The sequence below is a fragment of the Lathyrus oleraceus genome, chromosome 6 (genome assembly GCF_024323335.1).
Source record: "Lathyrus oleraceus cultivar Zhongwan6 chromosome 6, CAAS_Psat_ZW6_1.0, whole genome shotgun sequence".
Lineage (NCBI taxonomy): Eukaryota > Viridiplantae > Streptophyta > Magnoliopsida > Fabales > Fabaceae > Lathyrus > Lathyrus oleraceus.
Genome location: NC_066584.1, coordinates 210,182,500 through 210,189,618, shown reverse-complemented (window position 1 = coordinate 210,189,618; position 7,119 = coordinate 210,182,500). Strand labels below are relative to the sequence as shown.

Here is a 7,119-nt window from a genome sequence, read left to right as displayed (position 1 = left end):
ATTTGAACTTATTTGAGTGTCCTCAATCATCAATTCCTCAAGATATGAGTCATGGACTTGAGAAGTTGATCAGTCAATTGATCTGACTATTTTGAAATGCACTGAGACTTAACTTTTTATGTGTTGGTCAAATAGAGATGGTTCCAAAATAAAAAATGTTCTTAAGGACAATATGAACAACTTTAATGTTCATTAAAAATTTATTTGAAGCATGGAAGGCCATCTGTCATTCCAATACATTATAGGTCATTTTGACTGAAACCCTAATTTTTGGTCAACTTCCCAAGGACATAACTCATTCATTTTTTATTATTTTGAGGTGGGATCAAATGAATTGGAAATCTTAAGATGTCTACTTCAAATGTTATGTTGAACAAAATTTCAAAATATCAAAGGAAATACATGTGATAATGCAAGACATTATAGGTCCTTTTTGACCAAATGCATTGAAAGTCAAAAAAGTCCAACTTCATGTGCCCATAACTTCTTCATCAAAAATCCAAATGATGAAAAATAAGTCCATTTTGATTTCCTTGAAAATATCTAAAACTTTGATGTTGGAGAGTTTTTCATTTGAGGCTTGCATCATCAAAACAGAAGGGCTTGAAAGTTGGCCAAATTTAGAAACCTTGCATTGACATGTTTTGCACATCACACTTTAAACTCAAATTTCATAAATTTCCACACTTCAAATGAGTTTTTGTCAAACATAACATTTGTTCCATATACAAAGGCCTTTCCAACCATTACCCACATGCCTATGTTTGGATTTTCTAAATGGTATTTTCGAAGAGGTGAATGTTTAGGTCAAAATTATGGAATGCACGTGAAATCTTGTTGCACAAGCCAATTCAGAGCAAATTACACGTCCAAACCTTTGGCATTGGAATTCAGCTTGCAATTGGCATTGTTTTTGGGCCTTGTGCATGATCATGCAAGCCCATGCAAGTGGTATCCAAATTCATGCACACGGATCATTTCATCATTCCCTTGCCTTTCCCTCTATAAATAAAGACCCTATGCCATTCAAATTACACACCAGATTCAACCTGAATTGCTGCAGAAATCAAAACTCAACCTCTCACCATAGAAGCAATTTCATTTTTCTCAAATTTTTCAGATCTAAAATTCAACTTCATCTGGTCGAATTCTTAGATCTAATGCCTCTAAACCTCCATCATTCATCTCATTGAACTTCTGTTTTGGTAAAGCAAGCAAGGAATCGAGCTCGAGTTACCAGAATTCAAGCTTACACTTCAACTGGTATTTTCTTCGAATCTCATCATCCATTGACCTATTTGCTTGGATCTTGTGTTGGCTGAAGTCCTCTCAATAGAGACATCATGATTATGCATTCAATTTTTGAAATCCATTAAGTTCATGATGAACACCAGATTTTTCAATCTCTGATTTCTCACACCATGGAAATCTAGAGTGAAAATGGATGGTACAGGGATGATGTACATCATCCCAGCTTTCTAAAGATGTATAGATCGTGCATTTTCATTAAGGTTTGGATCTCTGCAATTTTCGCCGGAAAATCCAAGCTCACCGGAGAAGACGGTGGCTCTGGTGGCTTCATCATTGACAGATCAATTCCTGGCCGTGTGATCTCTTTTCCAGATCTAATCTGGACCTTCCATCGTTATGACTTTTTATATTGCCTCGTGTGTCTCAGTTGACTAAGGCATAGGATACACGCGCGCCGAGAGCCCTTGGATTTGCGAAGTCATTTAATGAAATGAGTCCAACGCGTGTGCTTTTTTCTATTTTCTGATTTAATCCATTTTATTTTCTTAATTCCATTTTATTTTAAAAATTCATATCTCTCTCATTTTAATTCCAAAACTTATGGGACCAATTGCATTAGTCTCCAAATAATTTCTAGTTTCTATTTCTGATTTTTAATATTTTTTATTTTGTCATTTGATATTTTTTGTGAATTTTCTCTTTTCTGGTTATTTTTAATTCATTTTAAATAGTTTTTGATATTCAAAAAATACAAAAATATTTTCCTAACCTATTTTCCTTGTTGAACTTGGGATAAATTACTTGGACCTTTCAAGGTTGATTTGAAGTAAATTTGAAGTTTGACCTTTCCATTATTTTAATTCAAGTTTAATTTTAAATATTAAAAAATGCCAAAAATAGTTTATTCATTTCTTGACTCCCACTCTTCATCTCACTTCTGTTTTTGATTGTTTGACCTTGACTTTAAATGTTATTGGTCAACATATGAGGATTGGTACATTGTATTTCATTTAATGCACTTTCATTTTGCCATTTCCATTTCTCTTATCCATCTTCTCCTTCTTCTTCTTCTACTTCTTTTCTTCTTGATCAATGAGTTGAAGGTTGATAAGTTAGCATTGGTTAGGGAGATTTAATCTTCCTTGATTCAAATCTAAATCATCTTGATCAACTGATCAAGTGAATGGCTTTGCATTAAGGATAGGTTGTCTTCTAAATCATGCAAAAGGCTTAAACCAATACAAGATCAATTCTCATTTTCTTTTTTGGCATGGCAAGTTGTTGGAACTTGGTTCTCTAATCAAGACTTCTAACTTGTGTTGTTGCCTATATTATTATTGACCGACCTCAGATAGTTGTGACTTCTACATAAGTCCAATTACGATTGCTTAACATAGCGCTAAATTTGCCTTATGGCACACTAACTACTAACACTAACTATTGACAATTAACATTTACTTTATGCAATTTACTTTTATGCAATTTACTATTCTTGCATATATTATCCATTTGCTTTTCTCTTTGCTCACTTGAGCACATGTTTATGTTAATGCCATTTGCCTTTTGCTCACTTGAGAACATAATTGTGTATATATTATTGTGCTTGTGTTTTGTTTTGATTGTTGTGGAGCAAATGCAAAGAAATGGACTTAGTTACTAGGACTTTCCCTATGCAAAGAAATGGAGAATTGGACTTAGATTCTAGGACCTTCCTTATGCAAAATTGGAGTAAAAGGATCTTAATGATGAAGATGGATTAGAAGACCCAAATTTCTAAACTCACTTTTGTCCATTCTTGTTTTACTTCATGGAACTTTTGATGTGTGTGCTTTTGTGCTAGGAGTTTCCATTTGAGCTTAATTGGAGGACCATTGCCATGTTCATCCAAGTGGAAGATGCAAGATACATTGAGGATCTCTTAAGAGACTTATTTGATTGCTTATGCTTTGTGGTTGCTTATTCCAAAGGATGGGAGCTACTTGGATCATCAATATGACCTCAATAGAGGGACTCCATTGTGGTTTTGATTCGTCATCCCTTCTCTTTTTGTTTTACTTAGGACTTAGCCCTTCTTCTTCTTCTCTCACTCTAACCCAAGCCAAAACTTTTTGTGCAAACATTTAATTATTGTTTTCAAACATTAGAAACCTAAGCCTTATGTTTTTGATTTTCAAACTTTCCTTTTTTACAATACTTATTTTGAATTGAATCCTTAAGTCAACTTTGACCATTTTTGTACATACTTTTAATTGGTAAATATAACCCATTTAAATGTGTTTTTTGTGGTTCCAATGGCCACCTTCTTAATCAAATTTTCCATAACCTTTAGCTATTAGGTTTGAGTTATCTTTGTGGTAGATGTAATACTCACCTATATCCTTAGTGATGGACAATGAGTCTTCCATGCTTATTATAGGGTTAACCCCTCACTAGCATGTTGAAGCTATCCTCACATGGTGGATTTGTGGCTTGGTTGAGTTTTCTCCCTTTGATAACAAAAGACCTTAAGGCTTTTGGACCAATCAATTCACCAACTTGTTTTGAGATTTTTACCCCGAACTACGAGGTTTTGATCCAAATCTTTTTATAAGATGGTACGTAGCAATGGGTTTATCCATCCAAACACAAAATGTAAATAACTTGTATATTCTCCACTCATCTCTTCAATCATGTTTGCACAAACAAATTTTCACAAAACAACAACCTTTGCAACAAGTATGAAAAGGGCTCCCTAGGAGTACCTAGGATGTTTTGGGTGCCTAACACCTTCCCATTCCATAACCAACCCCCTTACCCAGATCTCTGTTCCTTTTACTAGTTTTTGTTAAAACTATTAGGTTTTTGTTCGCTTTCTAACCATTCCTTTGGATAAATAGAAGTGCGGTGGCGACTCGACTTGTATGATTTACCTTGGATTTAGTCAATATCTCTAATGGTAACAAATACCCCGCTACAGCCAGGTGCATACAGGGCGTTGTTATTCTTATACGAAAAATTAGGATGGTTTTTCCAACCTGGGTTGTAGGTATTTGAATAGGGATTTCCTTGTGCATAATCCACTTGATCGGTTGGAACTCCTGCTAATATCTGACATTCTTGTGCAGTGTGTCCAGGGTTTCCACATAACTCACAGTTTGGAGTTACAGCAGCCACGGTGGTTGCGGGTGGTATGGTCTAGTTGTCTAATTTTTGAGTAAGGGCATCTACCTTTACATGAACATGGGCAAGGCTACTGATTTCGTACATTCCACTCTTTGTTTGGGACTTTTCTACTGGAGTTATTTCACCTCCCAATTGGCAATGGTTTTGGGCCATGTTTTCAATGAGTTGATAGGCTTCGTTCTATGGCTTGTCCATAAGTGCACTGCCCGAGGCAGCGTCTACTGTCAGTCTTGTGTTATACAGAAGCCCATTGTAAAATGTGTGAATGATCACCCAGTCTTCAAGACCGTGATGTGGGTATATCCTCATCATGTCCTTGTATCTCTCCCATGGTTCGTAGAGCGATTCTACATCTTTTTGTCGGAATCCGTTGATTTGAGCTCTCAGCATAGCAGTTTTGCTCGGCGGAAAATATCGGGATAAGAAGACGTTCTTCAGTTCTTCCCATGTTGTAACTGAGTTGGATGGCAAGGATTGCAACCAAGCCCAAGCTCTGTGTCTTAGTGAGAACGGAAAAGGCGCAGTCTTATCGCATCTTGAGATACACCATTCGCCTTTACAGTGTCTGCGTATTGCACAAACTTGGTCAGGTGTTCATTAGGGTCGTCCATAGGATTTCCGGAAAATTGATGTTGTTGGACGGATGATAAAAATGAGGGTTTCAGCTCGAAATCGTTTTGATTGATAGCGGGGGAAGCAATGTTATTGTGAAGTTCTTGTTGGGACGGGGTAGCATAGAGTTTAAGAGGACAATTATGTGGTCCTTCTTCAACCATGGTTGGTTTTTCTTCTGGTTTAGTAGGAGAGAAGATATCGGGAATATCGTACTTTTGTTGATATTCTTGTATTCGGCGTCTTACATATAAGAAGTGCTCTAATTCTTGGATTGGTGATGCTAAGTTATCACCTTGTGAGCGAGTACTTGGCATACAATCAGGGAAATAAGGGAGAGTAAATTAGCTTTTATTTTTACCTTAGTCTATACCGTGCAACAAAAGAATCGCACTATTCGACTAAAACAGGTCCCCGGCAACGGCGCCAAAAACTTGATGTTGGTCGTGACTATATATAAAATATAGTTTATCTTGTACTTGACTGCAAGTGCACAGTCCAGTCGTTTTAGTTTTAAGAAAGAATTGATGGAAGGAATCAGTATGCAACGCATTAATTGTCAAGGATTCAATAAGTCACCGGTGAATAGTTTAAATGCAAAATATCTCTCAGTAGAAAACATTTATTTAAAAAGCTTTATCTCACACTCTCGTGATTGTTGATTCGTCATATAGCTTTAAGTCATAATGTACGTTCTCGCTGTCCCATTTGAAGTTAAAATTACTTTTTGAAAATAAATAAGTTCTAATTGCTTTTAAAGTGCTCCCGCTGTTTTTAAACTCAATGCCTAATTTTTACTATCCAGCTCGAGCCTCACGCTCTCGCAATTGTTGGTTCTCACCTTAGTTAATTTCCCACTCTCTTGGCAAAACCGTATTAAATAACTTTTCACTTTTGCGACAAAGTTACTTAAATTCAAATTAAAAACCTCAGCCTAAAAGATTGTTTGAGAAAAAGAGTTTTCACTGATTATTATTAAATCCCATCCAATTAAATTGTTACATACCGATACCGGTAGTTTAGCCGGACATGTTAAGTAGCGCAAACACACAGCATAAACTGATTAATAGTGCAACAAACATAATTATAACAATAACAAGACAATGATAATAATAATTGAATAAAAACCTGGCAATTGGATTAACAGAGTACGGCGAATCATCGAGTACTTGAGCAGTCCTCCACAAGTCGTTAGGATTCTGCTTCTTCAATACAATTGCTTACTAAATTAAATAAAGTGTAGTAGTTCCCCAGTGTAGGAAACTACTACTATGGCTAACTGGAAAACGGAAAGGAAAAGGGAAAACGGGAATTCTAAAAAGAATGGTAAATGAACTAAGGCAACGGAAACAAAGTTGCTGAAAGAAAATAACTAAAAAGCTAGAATGCTGTAGAAAATCAATTGCAGAGCGTAAGTGTAAGCGTCCCCTTTTTTCCAACTTATGCCCTTTATATATTGCTCTTGGAAATTGAGAAAATTAAGGAAGACTGGTTGAATGAGGAATCCACAGGGGAGTCATTTTGTTGGAGTGAATTTAGGCACGTTTGGTTTCCTCTGCTGACTGCTTCAAAGCGTAAAATCTGGCCGTGTGACGCTCGTCATGGGCCTGTGACGGTCGTCATAGGTTGGGCCGTGTCAGTCGTCATGCAGCTTGTGACGGTCGTCACATCAGCAAATTCTGTATTCTGGTTTTTTTCTGCTTTTTCTGTGCTTTCTCATCTGTTTCTTCTTCTTTTTCTTTCTTTTCTACATTTTGCTCATTAATGCTTGGAGATTAAAATACCTGCAAAAATAACTCGAATACTTGCGGAATAATCGAAATATTAACTAAAGTGGTATGATCTTTGAGTGTAAATCAAGGCAAATATTTGATGTATTTTCGCGTTATCAGTTGCCCTTTCGGATTTTCAACTTATCTGGTTCTTTTTTTTTCTTAAGCGTAGTATTTTTTGATTCCATCCACATTCACAGGAGATGTAAGATCTTCACCATCCATAGTTGAGAGTATCAAGGCTCCACCAGAGAAAACCTTCCTCACAACGTATGGGCCTTCATAGTTAAGCGTCCATTTTACCCTTGGATCGGTGTGAATC

At 36.3% G+C, this 7,119-nt stretch overlaps 1 non-coding gene across 1 annotated transcript; it reads left to right on the top strand.

Moving 5' to 3' along the window:
- Positions 1-4,696: 4,696 nt before the first annotated feature.
- On the top strand, positions 4,697-4,803 carry LOC127099191 (small nucleolar RNA R71). The gene has a single exon (XR_007793729.1). It is a non-coding gene; the product is annotated as a small nucleolar RNA R71 (small nucleolar RNA).
- Positions 4,804-7,119: the final 2,316 nt, after the last annotated feature.